Source organism: Phyllostomus hastatus, unplaced genomic scaffold, assembly GCF_019186645.2.
Source record: "Phyllostomus hastatus isolate PE091 unplaced genomic scaffold, TTU_PhHast_1.1 phas_scaffold_345, whole genome shotgun sequence".
Classification (NCBI taxonomy): domain Eukaryota; kingdom Metazoa; phylum Chordata; class Mammalia; order Chiroptera; family Phyllostomidae; genus Phyllostomus; species Phyllostomus hastatus.
The window spans coordinates 30427032-30451149 of record NW_025334024.1 but is presented as its reverse complement, the minus strand read 5'-3'; positions in this window follow the sequence as shown (position 1 = coordinate 30451149).

The following is a 24118-nucleotide window of genomic DNA, read 5'->3' as shown; positions in this document are numbered from 1 at the left end:
GGGGGCCTCCCCTGCCAGGCGGGTAGGGGACTCCCCGTAAGGGGTTTCCTCCTGAGGACGGTGAGCCACTGACCTAGTCCCGGAGGCTGACTCGGGGTCAGAAGAACAGCCCCCTCTCCCCCGCAAGGAAGCGTTTGCAAGGCCTCAGTGTCCCCACCACGGGGGGTGGGAGAGTGCTGAGGGCAGAGCACTGGGAAACCGCGGCCGGCCGCGGCACGTGTCCAGCGAATCCGCGCAAACCGGCCACTTCGTGAGCAGCGCCGCTGAGTGATCGCTCCCAGTGCCCTGGTGTGTCGTTCCCGAGACCCACGGGACGGGCGAGGGCCAGGAGGAGAAGGGGGTGCTGAGGCCGGGCAGGCGGACAGCTGTGCGGTTTCCCGGGACGGCGAGAGAAAGCAGCCCCTCCCCGTGTGACCTGCAGGGAAATGCGTGCATTCCCCGCGTCCACGCCGGGCACCTTCCCGCCCAGGGACGCGGCCTTTTAAAGGTGGCCGCTCTCTCTCCTGCGTCCTCTCCCGCAGCCGGGGCACACCTGCCTCCTCCCCACCCCGGGGCCAAACCCTCCGTCGCTGGTCATTCCTGAGCTGGTCCCGCCCCGTGGGCACCTGCTGCTGCGTGGCCCGCCCTGCGGGAGGCAGGAGGATGGGCCGGGCAGCGGGGAGGAAGGGGCTCCCCGGCCTCCCTCTGTGGCCGGTCTGCGGCCCCATCAGGCGCTATTCATGGGGAGTGACGAGCAGAAATTAGCCTCCATTGATTTTATTTCCATAACATCTGAACACCAACCCTTCCCAAAGGCGGCTTTCAAGCGCCTCTCGGGTGGAAAATATAGGGTTCCGTTTCGGGGAAAATATGCTTCTGAATACCCATCCAAAGCAATTTCTAAGAAAAGCACAATCGGAATCAATATTTCCATGGTGTGTGCCCGTCCCTGCCTCTGCAAAGATATGCAACTTAATTTGCAAGCGTTTTGCCTACGAGGGAGACGGCCCTGGAGGCTGGTGGATCAGAACCACTCATCCCAGACCATTCTGCCTCACACAATGTCCCAAATGTCAGCTCCCACCCGCCGGCGCGGCGCGGCGGCCCGCGCTCAATAATAAATCACCGCTATTTACTGCGGCGCGGCGGGGAAAGAATCGGAAGCATTAGGAGTAGTTTTGCACCTGGAGATAATTACACCGCGCAGTCCCCAGCCCAGCGTGCGGGCTGGATCCTCAGCAGGGCTGGGGACTTGAAAGGGGTTTTAGGGGGGGAAAGATAAGGTTCTTGCTGGAGCTTAAAAAACTTCAAATATGTAAACACACACACACACACAGAGCGGGCGCTCAATGTTTCCGAACGTGGGAAGCCACTCGCACAGCTGTTCTATTAGCGCAATTAAAACGGCTTCGCCAGGAGTGTTTGAAGTTCGATACGAGGGAGGGAGAGCATGCCTTTGCTGTCGGGAGACATTAAGCAGCCGGGGAAAGGAAAGGTCTCTTGTTGATCCAAAGGGACTTTTCAATTCAATTAACTTGATGGGGAAAATATACGGTGGGAAATGCGACAGGAGCCCAACACGCGGAAACGGTCTCGGGAAAACTCCTTCAGGTGCACCAGGGGGAGGAGGGAGATGCAGAGTCCCAGGTCTGGAGCCCACGGGGTGACCTGGGGGCGGGGCGGGGCTGTGATTTCTCCTCCCGAGGAGCCCGCAAGGGGGCTGACGGGTGATTGGCAGCGGCTGCTGGGTTGCCTGGCCCTGCAGAGGAAAAGGAGAGGTCGGGGAGGAAGCCCTCCCCAGGGGAGCTGTGCGGGGCCTCCCGCACCACCCAGGCCCCGCCGCGCCCCGCCGCAGGGACAAACTCACCCCACCACAAGAGGGCGATAGCTCGGGCGCGGCGTCCTCGCTGGCGTTCCGCGCCCAGGCTGCCTGGGGACTGAGACAGCCCGTGTCCCTGAGCTGTGTAGCCAGGAACGACCACCTGGACGCCCCCACCTGAGCGGTGCCACTTGGGGGTGGCCCCTGTCACTCCACGCACATTTTACTAAGGCGGGTCACGCCCCAGCCCCGACTTCACCGAGGGGCGGGCACGGGCTCCGGGACAGGAGGACTGAGGTCGCCCCCCCGCCTGGGGGCTGCCCCCTCCCCCCACAGACCGGTCAGCCACACAGGTCGGGGGCACGGCATCGTGGGGAAGGGGCCCGGGCCGCTCCGGCAGCTGCTACCCTTCACCGAGAACGGGAGAGGGGCTCGGGGCCCTCGATACCCACGGTCCCAGGACGCTCCGTGGCCGTCGGGAAGCAGGTGTGACTGTCCCCACTTCACGGAGACGAGAGGCAGCAGCAGCTGCTCCGAGGTCACACGGCTGGTGGGGGCGGAGCTGGGGCAGCAGGGAGGCTCTTCTGAGGCCGAAACCCGTTCCTCCTGCAGGCACGCGCTACCTCGGCGCCTGGGACCCGGGTCCCCCAGGAGGCAGACCCCGAACGGGTGACCGGGGCGGCTTCCACCGGGCAGAGCCGGGGCCCGACCTGGCGTTGGGACGGTCAAAGGCACACGCTCCGGCCCCCCCACGGCCCTGCTCCCGGGGTGTTCCCGCGGTGGCGGTGCTCAAGGGCATGGACTCCCCCTGCAACGAGGAGAACGGTCCCGGACGGTTCAGCGCCAACTCTGTCCTGGTTCTGCGTCCACTGCTCCAGGAGCCGCCCACCCGGAGTCGCGAAGCCAGGGACGGACCTGAGCCTGCTTGTCACCCTGGACAGGGCCCCCCACCCCCCAGCCCGCCCACACCAGGGCCACTGCCCCGCACACCCGGGCTCCTGTCCGACAGTCCGCCTGCCTTTCCCCGGCCACCACACAGGAGCCAGGGGAAAGCCGCCCGAAGCCTGGCCACACCCTCCCTGAGGCCCGGCCTCGCCCCCTGGCCCACGGGGGCAGCCCAGGGAGGCCTGGTCCCCCCCTGGAGTCAGCCCACACCCCGTGCTCTCGGGCAGTTCCTGTGACCGGCCGGTCCCCCCCTTATCTCCGCCCCGGCGGCTTCAGCTTCTGCAGACACACACCAGCTGTGAAGGGCTCCGACCTCACCGTGCGTGAGGGTTCCCACACTCTCACCCTCTGCCCTTCCTGCTGACTGCCCGACTCCCCAGTGAGCCAACTAGTGGGCGGTTTCCACATTTGGGGGGCCCTCCGCCCCCACCCCGAGCATTTTGTCCACACCCGTGGTTTCGGGGCCCAAGGTGCGCCCGCCCGACTGCCTCCAAGCCGCACGAACTTCTGAAACCGTTTTCGAGTGGGGAGGGGGCCCCAGGGGACCCCCGGCTGCGGCCCCCACCTGCATCAGGCCCCCGCTCCCACGCTGCTGGACTGCTCCCCCCCGCTTGGGGGTCCCTCCGGGTGGCCCAGGAAGGCCCTTTGGTGCACTTTGGAAGTTCGCTGAAAACCGGGCCTGTCCCCTGGCCTGGCCTGGGTGTCGTGGGGTCAGGCAGTGACATGTGAGCTGCGCCCCCCGCACCCGCCCAGTTCCAGGACGGCGAGGACCGAGGGGCCCAGCAGAGCCGCCCCGCAGGAGAGGGGCGGTTTAGGGGACACTGGGGGAGGGAGCGGGTCCCGGGGGCGTCACAGCACGTGCGGTGTCCGGAGGGGAGACCCCTGACGCGGCCGCCGTGGCAACCCGTGAGAGAACCTGCAGGTGAGGGAGGGCCAGGAGCCGGGCGTGTCCGGGGCGTGTGGAGAAGATGCGACGAGCGTGTCACGCGTGATCGTTCCCAGAGCGTGGCACCCCCAGTGAGCCGCGGGGAGGGCAGTGACCGGTGCCAGGCAAGCCCCTCCCCCCGCCCCAGGGGCATGGCCGGCTCCCGCCCTGGGGTAGGCCTGTCGGTAAATCTCACCCGCCGTGATTTACTAAGGTCTTGTTTTCAGTTCATAATAGGATTTCACAGAACACTTACCGAATAAACACAGCAGAACGCAGACCCCGGCAGAGCTGCTGTGCCGGGGCAGACCTGCCACCAGCGCGGGGACTAACGGCCCGGAGGAGCCGCCGGGGTCCCGCTCCGAGAGGGCCCGGCTTCTGGGGCGCCCCAAACGCTCAGACACGGCGGCTGGTTCCGTCCCGCTGGCCTCGGCCCAGGCCCGCGGGAAAACACTCTGGGCCGTGGAGAGAGAAGACAACGGGGCGGGGGGGGCACCCTTCCCGCACAGCGGGGTGCCCGCGAGCCGCACCCCGGCCCAGGTTCCCCCCAGTTCTGAAGGACGCGCCCTCGCGATGGGGTTCCCGGGGGGCGGCGTGGCGGGTGCCGCCTGGGCTCTTTCTCGCTTGACCTCACCTCTGCGGGGGACGTGGCAGGCGGGGGAGGTCCGTGCCGCGTCCAGAAGGGCTCCCGTCCGGCACCGCGCCGTCTCCCTCCGCGGGCCCGCCCCACTCCCACCCCACTCCCATCCCTCCCCCTCGCCCGGCGCCCAGGAGGCTGATCTGGGGGTGCACGTGCGGGGGTACACGTCCGCAGGCCCCCTCGCCCTCGGGCTGCCGTTGGGTTCGGTCAAGGGCAGCTCCGGCAAAACCACCGGACGGGGGGCCTGGGAATGACTAATACGCAACTTGATCGGAGACGCGAGGTCAGAGCCCGTGAGAAGATACGCACGCGAGGCACAATGTGCGCACTCGGGCGTTTGGGCTGATCGGGAAAACGGTCCAGCTGAGCGACGCGGCCCGGTCGGTGATGCAGCCCGCGTGGTCACGTGGGGGGGCTCCTAAAAACGGAACTGTAAATCCGGGGCCGCCGGTAATTAAACACGGAGTAGTGAGCTTCACGCCTGAGAAGGCCCCGTCACACACAGCGGCGGAAAGACGCGTCTCCAAGGACGCGGCGCCGACAGGAGCCGCGCGCTCCATCCATAAAAACCCCAGGGGCGGGGGGGAGGGAGGGGCAGGTAGCACTTCACCCAGCTCCCACCGCTCCTGGCAGCCTGCGCGCTCTCGCGTGCGACAGCCCATCTCCTGCGTGTGAGCGGCGGGAACTCGCCGACCCAACAGTCAGTGGCCGTATGTGGTGGGCGGAGCCTCGGCCGGACAGCAGGCTGCGGCGGCCAGCCCCCACGGCCCCTGCGGGCCACCACGTGGGCGCCGCGGGCTTCCGCGCACCTGCGTGTCGGAGAAATGCACACTCCCAGGCCTAACCAAGGGGCGGGTCAGGGGGCCCTCTTGTGCCCCTTGGGCGGCTGTGCGGTGCCGCAGCCGGGCAGAGGGCATGCGCTGGAAAGGCCCCAGTGGCTAAGATTAACTTGCGAATCCATCCTGAGCGTGTCTGTAATTCCCTTTATATTAATTTTTCAGATGAATTAAACAGGCCTACAGCGAGACTGTTCAGAGACACCCAGAGGAAGGTGGGTGCGGGGGTGGGGCGGGGGTCCTGCTCCAAGATGCGGCCTGGTCCTGGCCAGGCAGCTCAGTTGGAGCGTGGACCCGTCCCATAACCGAAAGGCTGCGGGTTCGATTCCCGGTCGGGGCATGTGCCCGGTTGTGGGTTCAGTCCCCGGTCAGGGCGCATGCGGGAGGCACCGGCCGTGTTCCTCTCCCACCTTACGTTTCCTCCCCTCGCCGGGAGCGGCCTGTCCTCGCCCGCAGCAGCAGCGGACCGTGTCTGAGCACGTATCGCGGAGGAACGAAGACACGTCAGTCCCCGCCAGACCCACAAAATGACCCGCCGACAGCCACCTGACGCCACGCGCGGACACCGCGGAAGGCGACGACCGTGCTGTCTGCGGTGCTGATTCGCTTCACAGGGACACGGGGACTTCCCAAGGCCCCGCTCGGGGCGACGCCGCCTCCCCCCTCCCCGCCCGGCGGGAGAGCCCAGAATTTATCTTCCACTAAAACAGGTTCTGATTTTATTGGCCTGACATCTGCTGACGGGCAAGGAGGACTAATCATCTTTTGTGAGGAGCGTAAAATTTTGTGAGGGCCGTAAAACCACAGCTGTGTCTCCCCCAGAGGCCCAGGGCTGGGGCTCGCGCAGGGGCCCGGGAGGCTCCGCTTCGGGTCTGTCGGCCCCTCCGCGGCGCGCATCCAAGCGTTTGGCTTGGCTCATAAAACAAAAAAACAAAAAAACAAAAAAAACAAGCTCTTGGAGCTAGATCTTTGAGTGCGTTCTGCTTTCTCCTTTGCGGGTCTCTGCACCTGTCATGTGTGCACGGGAAGTGTGTGTTTAACGGAGAAACACACGGACTCACTCTGTACCGTACACGCCACGCCCCAGACAGCAACAATTCAAGCAAAACGAAATAATGTTGCGCCTCCTCCCCCCGCCCCAGAGACGCCTTCTTTCTCTAACGTATTGCTTGTGCTCTCATTGCCCTGGAGCTGCCACGGAAGGCTGTGAACACTGAGGGCCACGCGGTGTCGTCGGGCGCACGGACATCCTGCAGTCTGACCACGGAGTCGCGCTCGCCCACGCTCCACCGCGCGGCCACCCCAGCACAGATGCTCCTTCGTGGCAGGACGAGCTGGCAGCTGGTGGCTCAGGGACGCTGGCGCTCACGGCGCAGAGTTGCGGGCGGAACCCGCGGCTGCTCTCCAGGGCTCGGTTCTGGCTGCCGCCTCCCCGGTTCCCCGCCCACCAGGCTCCGGTCCCCCCCACTCTGCTCCCCCTTCTCCTGAGTTTGGCTTCCATAGATTTACACGTGAGGGAGACCACACAGTACTTGTCTTCCTCTGTCCGACTCACGTCACTGTTACCGTTAAAAATCACACTTGCTGCCCTGGCTGGCATGGCTCAGTGGATTGAGCGCGGGCTGCGAACCAAAGTGTCACAGGTTCAATTCCCAGTCAGGGTACATGTGTGAGTTGCAGGCCACGGCCCCCGGCAACCGCACATTGATGTTTCTCTCTCTCTCTTTTTCTCCCTCCCTTCCCTCTGTAAAAATAAATAAATAAAACCTTTTTTAAAAAATCGCACTTGCTGTAGATCCCTGGTGACAACCCCCACCGTCAATTTTAAAACAGCCGTCGCCCACTCCCGGCTTCCTGAATGCTCCGTGCCGGGTGCCGCTGGTCCTGAAAGGTCTGTGTCTTCCGCAGGCAGGCCCCCCATCCCCTGCCAGCACGGCAGGCGTGCCCCCGACAGCTGACCCAGTGCAGAGTTAGGGGAACCGGGAAGAGAGGGGCAGGAAGCTCAAAGACGCGGTTGCCCTTTGACCCCGCGGAGGAGACGCTGCTGAGGAAGCTGGGGTTCGGGGTGCGACAGGGCACCGCCCTCGGCACGGGCCGCTCCCTGGGAGGGATGGTGTCTGAGCGGCTGGCTGTCGCCCCTCGAGTTCCGGGCGGCGGGAAATGACACTCGGGTGCTCCCCTGGCTCCCGGGTCGGCTGGGCTCCGTCTGCGCGTCTGGCCGCCCCCGGGAGCCGACAGGTGGTCAGGGTGAGCCGTGCCCACGGCCCCGGCCCCGGGGCAGGGCGGCAGCTGTGGGACTGAGCCTCATTCCTTCACGTCCCACGGGCACCAGCGAGCCACGCAATGTGACAGAGCAAGGGGGGTCAAGACGGTGTCCACGGGGGGGGGGCGCCCCCAGGTCACAGGAGAAGGGTGCGGAAGGGTGACTCAGCCACAGGGTGGGGGGCGGCCGCAGGATCAGACCCTCACGGTGCTGAAACACCACCTTTCTTCGGCTGCTCCTTGAGAAGTCTGGTTTCCTCAGCAAACAGGCCTCCCAATGATACGTGCGACCTCGCTTTGCCACCAGAGAACAAGGGGGGAGCGGGGAGCGCCTTCTGCTGAACCCCCAAACCACCGATGGCCCACCCTGCAGGCTAAGGGGGTCTCTTCACGCGCCCACATCGGCGCCTTGGGGGCTGTAACCTGGAGCGGCGGCTCCCTCCCCCGCCGCCTGCCTGCGTCCCCACTGAAGGTCTAAGGGTGGGGGGGTGAAACAAGCAAACAAAAATTGCCTTCATTTGAAAAATGTTTAAAAATGTTGAGAGAGCTCAGCTCATCGACCAAGAGCGTGGTGGTGATGCTGGTGGCCGCGCAGTGGTGACAGCTGCCATCCCCGTGAGGCCGGGCTGTGCACGGAGCATCCCCCCACAGCAGGGGCCCAGGGGCCTGACACCAGGGGCCTGACACCAGGGGCTGGCGTCCGGACCGGCCGTCCCGGACACTCGCACGTCTCATGGAGAAAGCAAAGCTTCAGACTAGAGCCTGCTGCGGCCTGGCCGGGCTCCCCGGCTTTCCTCACAGGGACGGGCGGAGCCTGGCAGCTTCGAGAGCCACGCAGACCCCCGACCAGAACCGGCAAACGGGCACGCGGCCCAGCCAGAGCCAAGAGGGCACACGCCGCGGCCACCAGGCGGACCCCGGGGGGGAAACCCAGCAGAGGGGGCATCCGGCTGCCCATTTGCACGGAGACACCGTTCTCTCTCTTCCGAGTTCTGCTCCGACACAGACACGACGGCTTTGCGATCTGGTTTCCCGCGATGACGGGGGCACCCCCAGGGACCCCCGTGTCTTTGGGCCCTGGGCCGACGCTCTGGGCAGGAAGCGTCACACGCGGAAGAGGCCACACCTGGTGCCGCCCTGGGCGGGATGGCCCCCTCTCTGCCGGCGCAGGGGTCTGGAGGAAACGTGCAGTGAGGGGCCTTGGCCCTGAGGCTTGAGGCGGGAGGAGGACTTGCACGGATGACGAAGGGAACTCGGGGAGGCAGGTGTCGGTGGGGGGCAGGGCAACGGAAGCGTGGGCTCGGGGCAGCCGGGCCGTCCAGCATCTGCAGACACCTGGCTGGACAGGTCTCGAGTCTTGGGTCTCGAGTCTCGCCACAGATGAGCACGAGAGAAACGTCCACACACTGTTCTTCGCACACAGGAGCGGGACACGCCCTGAAACAGGCCCGGGCGCCTGGCACAGGGTGGATACAAAGTAACCACCGTCGATACAAAGTAACCACCGCCGATACAAAGTAACCACCGTCGATACAATGTCGGTATGAAGACAACCGTGGGAAGAGGAAAGCCTGTGCATCGTGGGGCCCCGTGAAGCTGGTAGTGTCTCCCCAACTGCGTATGGTTTGGCTTCATAAGCAGGAAAGGCTAGAACGAGGCAGAATTTCCCTGCGCAGACTCCAGGCCTGGACTCGGAGCTCAGGATTTGAGCCCATCTGTGGAACCCCTCTCCCCCGTCCGTTTCCCTCGAGTCTGCCGACAGGAAACCCCCCCACACAAGGCTGCAGCAACCAGGACGGCCTGGAACTGGCATAAACACAGACACGGATCAGTGGGACCGGCTGGCGAGCCCGAAACCAGCCCACGCCTCGCTGGTCCATCCGTGTTTGACGGAGGAGGCGAGACCGTGCAGGGGTGAGAGTAGTCGTTCAGGGAACGGTGCTGGGAAAATTGGACAGATACGTGCAAATAAAAAATGAAACTGGACACCTTCTTACACCATGCACATGAATAAACCTACAACAGATCAAAGACTTAAATGTTAGACTCAAAACCATAAAAACCCTAGGAAAAAAACAGGCACTAAAACCTCGGACACTTCTCATAGCAATATTTTTTCTGCTGTGTCTCCTCAGGCAGGGGAAACAAAAGGAAAAAATAAACAAATGGGACCACATCAAACCAAGAGGCTTTTGCACAGCAAAGGAAACCATCAACAGAATGAAAAGACAGCCCGCTGAACGGGAGAACATGTTCGCCAGTGATACATCTGACAGAGGTAATATCCCAAATTTATAAAGGCCTGTTACAACTCAACACCAGAAAAACAAAGAACCCAGTTAAAACGCACAAAGGACCTGAACAGACACTTCTCCGAGGAGGACACGCAGAGGCCAACAGACGCATGAAAAGATGCTCAGCGTCACCCGTCGTCGGAGAGATGCAGATGAAACCCTCGGCGAGCTCTCAGTGAACACACCTGTCAGAACGGCCGTCACCAACAAACCCACAGACAACACGTGCCGGCGAGGACCTGGAGCAGGGGACCCCCGCGCACTGCTGGCGGGAATGCAGGCTGGTGCGGCCGCCGTGGGGAACAGTATGGAGGTTCCTCAAACGGTTAAAAACGGATCTGCCGTACGACCCCGTGACCCCACTGCTGGAAATTATCCGAAGAAACCTGGAACACGGCTGTGAAGGGACATCCGTCCGTGGTCACCGCCGCGCGTTTGCGACAGACACCGTCTGGACGCAGCCCCGGGGGCCCGCCAGTAGCCGAGTGGACAGGAGAGCTGGGGGGCGCTCGCACACGAGCCCTGCTCGGATGTAAAGTAAATACGTAAATACATAAATAAATAAAAGAACTCCCACCCTTCGTGACCGCGGGGACGGGCCTGGAGAGCATCGCGCGCCATGACGCAGGCCAGGCCGAGAGAGACAAGCACCACACGGCCTCACTCACGTGCGGGGTCTGATGGACACAACAAGCAAACAGAACAGAAATAGACTCGCCCACCCAGAGAGCGGACTGACCGCTGTCAGAGGGGAGGGGGCTGGGGGGCTGGGGGGCAGTTTTGAAGGGATTAAGCTAAATAAGTAAATAAACAAGCCCTCACAGACCCAGCAGGCAGCTCGGGATGACCAGAAGAGGGGCGGGTTGGGGGTGGGGGTGGGGGTGGGGTTGGGGTGGAAGAGGGTGAAGGGGTGAACTGTGACAGGAGACCGACCTGGGCGGGAGCACACAGCACAACGTACAGGTGACGCGTTACAAGACGGCACAGCTGAAGCCTAAGGAATTTCACTAACCACTGTCACCCCGACAAATTCAATAGAATCTTTTTTAAAGAAGGAAAGGCCCTTCTGGCCTTGGCCTGGACAAAGGCCGCTCCCCCTCCCCCTGACCGTTAGAGTCGCAGAGACGGGGGTGGAGCCTCTTTCTCGTCCCCCCCACCCCCGCACCCCGCACCCCGCACGGGGCCGCGGCAGTCGGCATCCGGGGCCGCCTTCCCCCGCCGCAGAACCGGCGCTCCTGGGCGCGGACAGCGGGGCGCAGGGCGTGCCGTCTCCGAGAAGGGCCGCAGCTTTTCCGGGGCCAGTCCGGCCTGCGCCCCAACCCCTCTGCTCTGCAGCGGTGACTCCGGGCCGCAGGCCCCGCAGGCCCCGCAGGCCGGGTCCCCCGCTCCGCCCACCTCTCCTGCTTCTCCCGGCAGCACCCTCCTCTCCTCCCCGCCCCCACCTCTGCCCTTGCCGTTAGGGAAGGAGGTTTGGGGGAGACGGTGCCTGGGTGAGGTTCCTGGGGCTGGCCTGCACGGAGCGTGGGCGCCCCCACCTCACCCCGGAGGGGAGGGGGAGGGGGAGACGTCCCTCGGGGAGGTGGGTGCACGGGCCCAGGCCGGGTGCTTCGTCCGACTCCGGGGTTCGGTCTGTGCGTCCGTGTGTCCCCTCCCCCGGGTCGAGGCAGACACCGCGGCGGCATCGCCGTGGTGACAATAACAACTCGAGGGGCCGGGCCCTGGCGACGCCGGCGGGAGAGGCAGGCTTGTTTAAGGAAAAGGTGATTGATTATCCCCCCTTCGTGTTCTGCTGTGCTTGCATTTTGGGTAAATATTTGTACATTCATCACGGCCCCGCACATTAATTCAGCCTGCCACCGAGACGCGGAACCCAATGCATCAAGAGGGTGAGCGAGCTCCCGGGATCTGCCGCTCCCTGTGGACGTGGGCAGCGGCTCGGCACGGAGCGTGGACACAACTCTCTGGTCACCGGCCGGCCGGCCCGTCTCGGCCGGCGAGCCCAGGGCCCTCGGGACTTGCCCCTGCTGTGCCCGCGGGGAAACCGGGCCCCCGGACTGCGGACGGTGGTCCGCCACCGCTGCCTGGCACGGGGCGCGGGGTGCGCTCGGCCTGCACGGGTGTGTGCCCGCGCGGGTGCTCAGGTGACCCCACGTCATCGGAGCACCTGGTGCCAAGGCTCCAGAGGAGCCGAAGGTGTGGGGATGCGGCTCCGCCTCCGGCGCCGCAGGCTGCCCCGCCACACCCCAGCCTCCAGGTAGGAGCAGACGCCGCCCCGCGTGCCCCCACCCCCGGCTGTGACGCCCCCGGGCTCGGGCTGACAGGAGAGCCAGTACGAGGGGCCGCGGCCACAGGTGGACAGTCACGGAGAACCGCTCACGACGGGCGCCTTGGGGACAGGTGGGTGGCATGGACCACCAGCCGTCTCCTGGAAAAGGAGGTCCCGGCTCTTTCTGAGACCTCTGGACCCGGGGCTCGGCGTCCGGGGCGACCCCTCTGGGGGACCTCAGGAAGCTGACTGTCCCTCCCGCCTGCCACCCCCCGGGGACGCAGAGCCCGGCCCCAGACGACGGAGGCTTCAGGAATCTCCGGGTGGCGCTGCTGGGCAGCAATGGCTGAGCAGGCAGCGCCCAGGCTCCTGTTTCTGCCCCCGGTCCGGCCCTTCCGAGGTCAGTGCCAGAGGGTGCTTCCTGCTCAACTTACGAGAAATAAAGTGAGAAACCCGGGGTTGCTTTGCGCGGGAGCTTTGTCCTGTTCGCCCTGGCGTATCCGGTCTGACCTCCTCCGTGACTCGCCCAGCCGTCCCCGCGGCCCCCAGGCCCCCAGCCGGCGAGATCAGACGCAGGCGCCGGAGCCCCGTTCCGGAGAGACCGCCCCCTCTGGTCTCCTGCCCGGCAAACCCGTACGCGCGACGGGGAAGTAAAGAATTCATAAATGAGCCATAAATATATCATGACAAGCTCACCTTTACCATTTCTTTTTCTCAAGGAGAAGCTATACATTCTGATACTATTTTAATAGTTACCTTTCTGTTTTGATGCATACTCGATACAACAGTATAAAATTAATAAATACCTCTCTCTTGACCTCAATTTAAACACTTTAGAAAATGTTGCCTCTGGCCCATGTCTTCCCTGTCTCTCCCATACTTATTTTAAGATTTTATTTATTTATTTTTAGAGAGGGAAGGGAAGGAGAAAGAGAGAGAGAATCATCAATGCGCGGTTGCTGGGGACCGTGGCCTGCAACCCAGGCATGTGCCCTGACTGGGAATCGAACCTGAGACACTTTGGTTTGCAGCCTGCACTCAATCCACTGAGCTACGCCAGGCAGGGCCATACTTTCTATTATCTTTCCCAATGTGTCCTGTATCAGTCTTCTATTATTATATACTTCCGTGTGTCTCTGCCTACATATATAGTACTGTATCACGTAGAGAATAGTGTGTCTGTATCCACTATGTATATGGCCCAGCCAATTCCCTGGCCAGCTGAGTCGGCCAGCCTTCCCCGGTCCTGCTGACCTGGGAGAGGTCCCTGCCCACGGCAGCAGAGGGAGGGCCGTCCAGAACTTACGGTTCTGCCCGGTCCCGGGCTTTGCGCTGTGGGATCCAATTCCCGGCGCAGGAGAGAGCTCAGCTGGGGGTTTGGGGGGTGTTTTAGAGCAGCATTTGTTTCTTCTAATTTGAGATTTGGTTCCCTAAAGATGTCCTTTGAGTACTTCAACTTTAAAATGGGTGCTTTTCTTTATGCCCCCAGATTCTATAGATTTATACGATATATTTTTTCTTTTTATTTTATTAATTATGCTATTACAGTTGTCCCATTTCCCCCTTCATTCCCCTCCACCCTGCACACCCCTTCCCACCCACCTTCTCCCCTTTAGTTCATGTCCATGGGTCATAAGTTCTTTAGCTTCTTCTCCATTTCCCATACTATTCTTGCCCTCCCCCATCTATTTTCTACCTACCATCTATGCTACTTATTCTCTGTACCTTTTCCTCCTCTCTCCCCTTCCCACTCCCCTGTTGCTAACCCTCCATGTGATCTCCATTTCTGTGGGTCTGCTCCTGTTCCAGTTGTTTGTTTAGTTTGTTTTTGGTTTTGCTTTAGGTGTGGTTGTTAATAACTGTGAGTTTGCTGTCATTTTACTGTACATGTTTTTTATCTTCTTTTTCTAAGTCCCTTTAGCATTTCATAAAATAAGGGCTTGGTGATGATGAACTCCTTTAACTTGACCTTATCTGAGAAGCACTTTATCTGCCCTTCCATTCTAAATGACAGCTTTGCTAGACAGAGTAATCTGGGATGTAGGTCCTTGCCTTTCATGACTTGGAATACTTCTTTCTGGCCCCTTCTTGCCTGTAAGATGTCTTTTGAGAAACCAGCTGAGTCTGATGGGAACTCCTTTGTAGATAACTATTCTCATTTTGTCTTGCTGCTTCTAGGATTCTCTCCTTCATTTTAATCTTGGCTAATGTAATTATGATGCGCCTTGGTGTGTTCCTCCTTGGGTCCAACTTCTTTGGGACTCTCTGAGCTTCCTGGAAGTCTATTTCCTTTGCCAGATTGGGGAAGTTCTCATTATTTGTTCAAATAGCTTTTCCACTTGTTGCTCTTCCTCTTCCCCTTCTGGTATCCTTATAATTCAGATGTTGGAACATTTAAAGATGTCCTGGAGGTTCCTAAGCCTCTCATTTTTTTTTGAATTCTTGTTTCTTCATTCTTTTTTGTTTGGTTGTTTCTTTTTTCCTTCTGGCCCACTCTATTGATGTGGTCCACTCCAATGAACCTTCTGGTTCATTCCATCACTACTGGTTCCCTGTGCATTTTCCTTTATTTCACTTAGCATAGCTTTCATTATTTCATCTAATTTGCAACCAAATTCAACCAATTCTGTGAGCATCCTGATCACCAGTGCTTTGAACTGCACATCTGATAGACTGGCTATCTTTTCGTTGCTTAAAAGTATTTGCTCTGAAGCTTTGATCCGTTCTTCTGTTTGGGCCTTTTTGTCTTGTCACACCTACTATGTAGGAGGGGCGGGGCCTTAGGTGTTCACCAGGGCGGGGCAACCCTTGTCCTTGAGTTGTGACGCTATATGTGGGGGTGGGGTCCAAGAGGAAACAGTGGCGCTTGCTCTGCTCTCCGTCAGACTTCAGTCCCTTCCACCGCTTCCCCCAAGTGAACTGGGCCCTTCTAGTGCTGATTCCCGGGTGGGTGGGCTCGTGTACGTTCTAGGACCCCATGGGTCTCTCCAACACACTCTCCTGTGAGGCTGGGAGTTTCTCCCTGTGCCTCAACCCCCACAGGTGTTTTCAATAGGTGTTTTGAGGCTTTATTTCCCCGCACTGGGGCCCTGGGTTGCCAGGTGTGTCTCGCTCCCCAGCTTCACCCGGTTTGTCCGCACGAGAATGTGGGCCCGCTCGGTCAGCCCGGGGTCTGCCCGCCCCGGCCTGTGCACCTGGGGTCCGTCAGCACTGTTGTGCCCCGGGGGCCGCAAGCCGCCGTTTTTTTTTTGGTTTGTTTTTTTTTTTGCTGTGACCCCACTGAGCCTGGCGCCCAACTCCGCCGCTCCTACCAGACTGGATAAATGTGTCTAACTCCTCAGTTGTCCGACTTCCATACAGTTCAATTTTCTGGTTGTTTGTTTCTAAATTTTTGTTGTCCTTAATTTGGTTGTGCGAGGAGGCACAGTGTGTCTACCTACGCCTCCATCTTCTACACAATATATTTTTAATGAGAAAGTTCGTATTCATTTGAGAAGGACATGAAAATGAAGTAAAGTGGTACAGAGAACAGAAAAAGATCCGACTGGTTCTTACCATTCAAAAAATACTGAGATAACATTTTCTGGAACAGTTTATATCCCTTCCCACTTAAGATTTCAGCACACGTTTTTCACGTTATTACGAGATTTCGTGGGCATGATTTTCAGTGGCCGCTGAGCTGTAATTTCAAATGTTTTACGTGAGTTACCCCCCCTCCCCCCCCCACACACCATGGAGGCCACAAGGGGAAGGTTCCAAGTAGGGAAATTGAATGTTTTCAGTTGTTTTGGAAAATCATTGGGACTCTTGCAACTTCACACCCTTGGCCACTGGGCGGGGTGGAAACGCGGTCAGGGTCTCCTCACGGGGTCGGCAGGGGCAGGGACTTGCCCGGCCAGCAGACCCAGAAAGACCAGGAAGGAAAACTGCACGGGTGTTGAAAGGGCTCAAGATGCTCAGAGCTTAGAACGCCAGGTCTGACTCTGAGGGGCCCTGCCCCTCGCACCCAGGACCCAGTGCAGGGGACCGCCCCTCCCCGGCTGTGTCCCCCGGGCGGCTGAGAAGCCATCAGAGGGCAAGGCCGGCGAGGGGCCCTTCCGGGACGCCCATGTCTGCCCCTGGTGTTGTTGCTGCCTTAAATTCACATTTACTGAGCGGTGAGTCGTGACGTTTCTTCACGAATTCACTGCCCTTGGGATGTTTGCTCTACCGCATTGTGGGTTTTTCCCCTCTATCATTTGGTTCCCTATCACTTCATTTTAAAATTTAAATTGTTAATCTATGGTTTAAAAAGGGAAAAAATAACCTCCAATAATAAAAATGTAGAATCTAGAGTGAAAAATAGTCTCTCTCCTCTTTCCGTCCCCCGGTCTCCAGGGTTGCGTCCCTCCCGGTTGTCACCCGCCCTGTGGTGGCAATGTCTGCGACTTAGGCTTTGTGCGGGACTGGGGAGCGGGGGTTATGGCCAGAGGGGCCCGATGACCCTGACTGGACCCTGAGTCGGACCGTAGGGCTGCGGCGGCCCTGGCCACCGCAGAACACCAGGGCCACAGCAGGCCTCCCGTCAGGCCTTGCAGACGCCCCTCCGACTCCGCGGCCCGACGCCGCCCCCGCCCGACTGACTTCCCAGGGCCCTTCCCCCTCTCTTTTGGCCTTGGGTCCGTGAAGTGATGCCGTGCGAGCACTCCGTCAAGTAGAGACCGCTGCGCACGGGAAAGAGCTCACTACTGTCACGTGGGGGAGAGACCCTGGGGCCGGGAGTTCAAGCCCCACTCCCGGCCGTGTGCAGCGGCAGGCTGGTGCGCGAACCCCCCCTCCTCCGCCGCACTGAACAGCAGACACGGGGTCAGGACGAGTCCGAGGGCCCCACCGTTGTGGATCCCGGCTACGATGGACACTGTTATTGCAAAGGTCCCTCCAGGTGATCTCTGCCTCGCCCTGAGCATGGGCGACACTCCCAGCAGGCCCTGGGGCCGCGGTGCAGGCTGTTTGGAAACCATCGCAGTGAGGCTGAGTGCAGGAAGGTGCGAGAGCAGGTTCAGGGGCACCTGCTCTCGAGGGGGGGCAGGGGGAGGCCACACACAGAGCGGCCCAGCGGAGAGGAGCCCTTGACCCTGGGGTGCCGCCGTCTCCGGGCCCGGGGGGCCACACCTGCCCTTTCCCCGGTTACCGAGTCTCCTTATAAATCCCTTTCTCAGGCTAGTCTGCTGTTTCCCAGCTCAGAAATTCAGTTTTCACTTTAAAAGTCTTCACTGGACGCCGAGCTCCTTCAGGGCAGAGAAGAACCTAAACACACCTGTGTCCCCAGGGCCCAGGAGCGCCCCCAGCGGTCACCGGAGTTCACGGCCGCCCCCAGGCACGCCCCGGGCATGCAGCACCCTGGGGCCCCCCTGTGCCTGCTACAGGCAGACGAGGGACAAAGAGCAGTGGGCCGGGCCCCGTGTGTCTGTATAAATAGAAAACGTCCAGCAGAAGAGACCATGCGGCCAGCACTTCAACCAGACCCAAGCTGCCAGCAGGCAGCAAGACGGTGCACGGCCTTAAATAAAGTCGGCTGGGGTCGACTTTTGGCTGTTTGAAACTGTCCTGTGATCTCGGCCCCGCGACGAGACATTTCATTTCTTGAGGCACAAATCGTCTTTTTCTCAGCGCCTGCTTCGCGGAGCCCGGCTCGGGGCTGGGCACAGGGGCGGGGGCTGAGCAGAGGAATCAGCGGGGACCAGTGAGTGAGTGAGCGACCGCGCGACCTCGGCGGCGTCTCGGGCCGGGCTGCTGCCGAGTGGGAATGAGCCCCGCCCCTCGGCACAGACGCCTGCCGCTTCTGCACCCACCGGGCCTGGGTCCCCTTGTCCCCGGACCCCCTTCCGTGGCCCACGTGACAGCCCAGGGTCGTGTGAGACGCCGTCGCTCCCCTTCCGGGGTGCTCCTCGGCCCCCTGCCCCTGGGTGCCAGCCCCGACGCCCCCCAGACGGGTTGGAGTCTCAGAACCCGGGCTGTCCTCTGGTGTCCCCAGGAAACACCCTTGGGCCCAGCATGTCCTGCCTCTGGGGGCTTCGCCAGGATTCAGGGGGAGAGCGGACGCCACAGAGCACGTGACCCCACCTCACCCACCCTCTGTCCCTTGCTCTTCCCCGCCCCCGCTCGCTCTCCAGAGAAACAGATCCTTCCGGGGAAGCGCGAGTGCCCACATCTGGGCCCTCGGGGGTCACATCTGGGCCCTCGGGGGTCACATCTGCTCTCCGCCCTCACGGGCTGTCCGAGGATGCCACACCCAGCGCGTCCCCGGAGACCGGCGGTCAACGACACCGTCCTCGTTACGTGACACAGTGGACCTGACGCTCCAACAGGAACTGGAGGTCCCCGGTAAAATCTCCCCGGCTTTCCACGGCCCGAACCAAAATGCTCACGACGGAAAAACAACAGAACCCAGGCAGTAACTGAAAAAACATCTCTGACATGAACTGCAATGAAAGCAAAACTCTAGTCTGGGGCCACCGTCACCACCGGCCCCCCCAGGGGCACCTGACCCACACAGACACCCAGCGCTGAGCGGACAGGAGAGAGGTCGGCCGGCCGCAGGCCCCGGCGGCCAGGGGAGACACTTCCGGAGGCGCGTCCTGCGTGTTGCTCAGGGACACAGGGCAGGCGGGAGGCCCGGCACCGCCAGGCGGCCGTGTTCACCAGGGCCACCTCCGGAGGGCCCGGCCACAAGCCTCGAGGCCCCCTCTGGACACGAGCCTGGCTCAGCATGGATTCTGTTCTTCCCCCTCTTCTGCCACCTCCGGAGACGTCAGGGGCTTCCCCAGCAGACACACTCAAATCCCACTGCGGGAACCTGAGTTTGCTTGTAAACGTCTGCCGGACGTCCGGACACGAGGGGATGGCTCCCAGCCTACCGGTCAGCCCCCGGCTCTGAGGATGTGGCGGCAGCCTTGACATCCTGGGAAGCGAGGCCACCGGGGAGAGACCGATGCTCCCCCACACCACAGCAACGTCCCCGGAGGACGCAGGACCCCCCGGCTCTGTCCCACACCCGTGGCGGTCCACAGTGAATGAACGGGCAGTGGTGGGCCATCGCCCAGAGGGGCCAGCTTCATCTCATCGGGGACACTTCTCTGGCCTCGGGGAGCAGCAGCAGGGGGGTGCCTGGTGGGGGTCAGGAGGTAGCTGGGGGCGCAGGGATCCGGAGGTAGCTGGGGGCGCAGCGGGAGGAGAAGCTGGAGAGGAAAGGTCCCAGCGCCTGTGTCACAAGCCCTTTTCAAGGCTCAGCTGCTGTCCCTTTGTCTGTCCCTGTTGTAGAGAGGAGGACCGGGGAAGAATAGGAGAGTTGAAAGGGCAAGAAGGTGGCGGAAGAAGCTCGGCTGGAAAGGCCACGGGCTCCCCCGACTTACAGCTTCTTTATTCCCCAGTTCAGTGCCCGCTTCCATCCCCCGGGGGGGCCTGGGCACCGCCGGCCGCCGTTCCTCCCCCCGACCCACCCCCACAACGGGGCGTCTGCAATGCCGGCTCTCCCAGCCCCGGTCTCCGCACCCCTTCCAGCCCCGGCCCCTCTGCCGTCAGAGGCGCACTCTGGACTGCTGGTCCCAAGGGGCCCCAGGGCCAGGGCTAGAGAACCCCCCTTCTCCCGGGAGGAGTCTTCCTTGCCTCCATCTAGGCGTGTAGTCCCCACGGGAGCCCCCATCCTCCGGGTGTGTGGGGGCCGGGAGAGGGGCAGACCCCCGTCGGGAGCTGATGTGCTGCACTAGCAACAGCGAGTGGCCGGGGAGGGAGCCGTGGCCCCGGGCAGGCTGCTCACAGTGCCTCCGTGGGGACTTCCGGCCGGAGCAGACGAAGAAGGTCCTTCTCCACCCTGAGCTGGAAAGGGGACAAGATGAGAGAAGCTGTCGGCCATGGACAAGGCCCCGGCTGTCCCAGCTCCCTGAATGGTCAGCAGCGCGAGACCCAGCCTGGGACACAGGCGGACGCCGGCCACTGAGGCAGAAAACGTGGAACGCAAACAGGCAGCGAGCGTCACGGCCCCGAGGGGCGCCAGGGCTCTGGGCGTGTCCCCCCAAGTCCGACAGGAGGCTCGCCCTGAGCAGGAAGGGGCTGCCTGTGCCGCCCGATCACCCCCATGGCCACCGAGTCCTCAGTCCGGTCTGCCTCTGATTCCGACGGCTTTCCCGTGTGACGGGCGGGCCTGTGCCCCGGGGCCGGTGGAGGGAGTGAGCGGTGTGCGTCACACCTGATCAGACGCCAGAGGGGAGCCAGACGGAGGGGCGTCCAAGGAAACGAATACACTTCCTGACGTTCCAAGGGCCCAGTTGTGTCTTTGTCTCTGTGGCAGGGGACACGCCCACGAGTCATGGGGGGTGACGGGAAGGCCGGCACAGACCACCCGTGGGCCGCGCTGGGGGCCGCAGTCCCCGAGTCTGTCATGGGCAGCCCTCACCCACCACAGACGCCTCATCTCACCCTCCCACGCGGGGGTCCCGGCAGGGGGTCCCAGCAGGGGGTCTCGGGAAGTGACTGACATCATGTATTCCCTCCCGGTACGCCAGGGGAAGCCCTCCTGCGGGACCCTGCGCCCACCACCCCCTCCTTCCGCCTGGAAGCTGTCCTTCTCTGCGGAAACAGGAAGATCGCCTGCCCAGAGCTCCCCCCACCCCCGACACGTGCTGAGGGGCAGCGCACACATTATCGGTGCCAGTCCGGCTCTGCCCGCCACCCCGTCTGTCCGAGCAGGACCATCCCTGCGTTACCAGGCCTGAGGCTAAGACACGCCCCACCGCTTTGGGGACCCCCAGTCTCACCGGGACACACAAAGGCAGGGAACAGACAGCACGTTCAAAGCAGGTGCTGCTCCCGGATCTGCCTTCCCCCGATGCGACAGCCGCGGCCCCCGGGGTCCCCTGCGTGGGGTGGGCAATGGGGACGCGACGGAGAGAGCCGGCCTCTTCGAGCAACCACATCCGTGTGGATTCGGGCCACCCGCTGCTCCTTATTTATCATCATCAATCCCACGGCTGGCGCCCAGACTGCAGCGTTAAACTCTTCCTAATGTGACAAGTCCTCAAGGATTTACAGGCATTTTCTCCCGTTGTAACAAATTACCATGCTTGCTCGAGTTCCGGTAGCAACCCCCAGTGGAAAAACAGCACAAAGAAATAAAACTGAAAATGAAGATGCTGTCCCAGTGGCCCCTGGCTGCCGAGGTGGAAACGCACACAAGACGTTTTTGGCTGTAATCGAAGTGGAGAAGGTGGGTCACAGCCGTGTCTCGGGCGGTGAGATAAAAACAAGCCTCAGCTCCCTTCTGGGCTACAGGCTCCCGAAGCCGCGACCCTGGGGGGCAGGGCGGCCGGGAACGCTCTCTGCTCTCCACACCCCCCCCGGTGACCGAGACCGCTCATTCCCCCTCACCTGCCACTGTGACGGAGTATCCAGACAACGTTCCCCACAGACCCAGCCTCTGGGATGGCTGGCGGAAGCCGTTTCTCTTCTCTTCCAGATGTTTCCAGGCCCTGTGGGCACCCGGGGCAGGGCCAAGCCGGATGCCGGCAGTGAACGTGTTTAGGAGGGAGTGACAGAATTGCAGGGAGAAGCCGGTGTCCGGTCCCTCAGAGGCCCCCCGCCCCCACAGCCTCCCTCCCCAGGTGGCCCCCGACGGGAGCACCTCCCTGCGCCCTGACTGCCCCGCACGGCTGGGCCTGGCCTTGCACGGCGCTGGCTCTGAGCATGTCCGGAAGATCGAGGCCCGATCTGAGTCCGCCTCCCTTCCTCCCAGGTCCCTCCAGGCCATACGGCCACGTCAGCCCTTGGACGTCTGCTTCAGTTTTTTAGTGTTCGCTGTGCGGTAGACCGAATGCTTGCGTGCCCCCGGAATTCCTACCTCGCGATCCAAAGCCCCACCCAGTGTGACGGGGTTGGGGTGGGGGCACTCGGTCATGAGGCTGGGCCCCCATGAATGGGACTGAGAACCCTTGTAAGAGAGACCCCAGGGAGCTCCCGTGTCCCTTCCCCAAGTGAGGACATAGCGGGAGGTCGCCCGCCAAACCGCGCAGAGGGCCCCTACCAGACACCGGAGCTGCTGGGCCGGGAGCTGCGCAGGGCACGCCTCTGCTGAGTGAGAGGCGCCCCGCCCACCTGGCCGGGGGCTCCGATGACGGAGCGTCCCCACCTCACACCAAACAGGCTGCGGGTTCGATCCCAGTCGGGTGCGTACGGGAGGCGACCAATCGATGTCGCTCTCTCTCACGTCGAGGTCTCTCTCCTCTCTCTGCTCCTTTTTGTCCCTAAAATCAGCAAACATGTCCTCAGTGATGATTAAAAAAAAAAACTTTTGCTTCATTTCCGGTGGCTTCGGCCCCCAAAAAAGGAGATCTAGAAGAATGGGGGTCTCTCAGCAGGGGTGGGAACGGAGCTGCCTCTGTGGAAGAGGGGGGGACGGTAGGCAGTCTGGGCGGGGACCAAGCGGGGTGGGGGCAGGGGGGCCTGGGGGGCTGGTCCCTCCTCCCCCTGTACAGCCAGTGCAGCCAGGCCCCGCCCCGGCCCTGGGACAGGGCCACAGCCCTTGTCCTTGGGGGCCAACTCACGGCAGAGGCCCCCTGTCCGAGCACCTAAGACTTAGGAAGCGTTCCCCAAGTCCCACCTGCCCAGCCACTGGGGGGCGCTGCCCCTCACTAACGAGGACATAGGACCACGAGCCCAGATAGAAACAAATTAAAAGCCGCTATATTTTAATGGCTTATACCATTTTCACGGGGGCAGTGATATGCCCAGGAGGGAACGGGGTCCATGTCGACTCGCAGAAAGAATGTTCTGGTCCTGAGAGCTTATCAATGAGCGACAGAGCAGCGTCGGTTCAGGAGCAGGACAGAGACGGGACCGCCCGTGACTGCGGAGGGGCCGCCGGATCTAGTTTCTGGCGCTGGGTCCGCACCGTCCGCAAGCACACGCTCCCGGAGCGGGAGGAAAGGGAACCCCGGAGCGGATGAGAGTGAGTGGCCCTCGGAGCTCTGCAGCCTTCTGGACGGAGGCTGCGGCGACGGCCCCTCCTGCCGGCTACGGGGCGCGCGGCTCTCGGGAGCCATTTGTAACGCTCGTGTTTGCCCTGGGAAAAGACACTTTAATTGAAAAATCATTTGCCCATAAAATTATCATCATCCACGCACAGTGCACCGAAGGGCCGCATCGCGACCACGAGACAACTGGTGAGCGGCTGCGCTCCGCCCACTGAGTCGCTGCGCACTGTGTTGCGGGCGGGGTGATTGAAGCGGGCCAGCGCGGTGCCGGCAGAGGAGCCACGTCAGTAGGCGTTTCCCCCGCGCAGGCGCTCGGGCCGCCGAGTCTATCTGTCTCGCCGACAGGATGTCTATAGGTGTCGGGCCCGACGCATCGTACTCAGTCGCTGCCATTAGTTCTATTCGCCAAACGCTCGCTCGACTGGGCTGAATTTTTCGTCGCAGGAATGGACCTGATTATGGGACGACATTAATCTCGCCGACGTGACCTGTGCTGGTCTCTCCAAACCATCCGCCCGGGGTTTGCAAAACAGAAGTCGACAGAAATTGGGAGGAACCACCGGACGAGATGAGAACACACGGCTGAGAAGCCGCTGCCGGTCTGTCGGCTCCTTTCGCTCGTCTGGGCGCCTTGAAGGGGTGCGACTCGCACAGCCCTTGCCCGCGTGGGCAGGGACGCACTGGCGGCCGAGGACACTGGCGCTGGGACAGCACTGGGCTCGTCTGAAGGGACCACACGTGCGAGGCCGTGAGCAGCGGGTGTCGTCTCACGGCCGGCGTCCCTGGGTGCCCACGGACGGGGCTGCGGAGCCTCCTGCAGCAGGGGCCGGGCGCCGGGTGCAGTCCAGCCCTTTGAAGCAGCAGCAGAGCACCCGGGCCAGCAGGGACAGCACCCAGGCCAACGGGGACCCCAGGCCAGCGGGGACCCCTGGCCTCCCGGCTGCTGGGTCCCCAGCGGGAGCTGCGGAGGCTCTGCCGTGAACAGCGCCCTCCGTGGGCTCCCTGAAAGCTCACCTGCCACCAGACACGGCTTGTCCTGCCCCGGGAGTCCCAGAGCTGCGAGTGCAGAGTCTCTCCTGCGTGAGGCCGGCCTTCCTGCCCAGGACCCCGGGCAGGAGGGACACGAGGGACGCCTGTGAGGAACAGAGG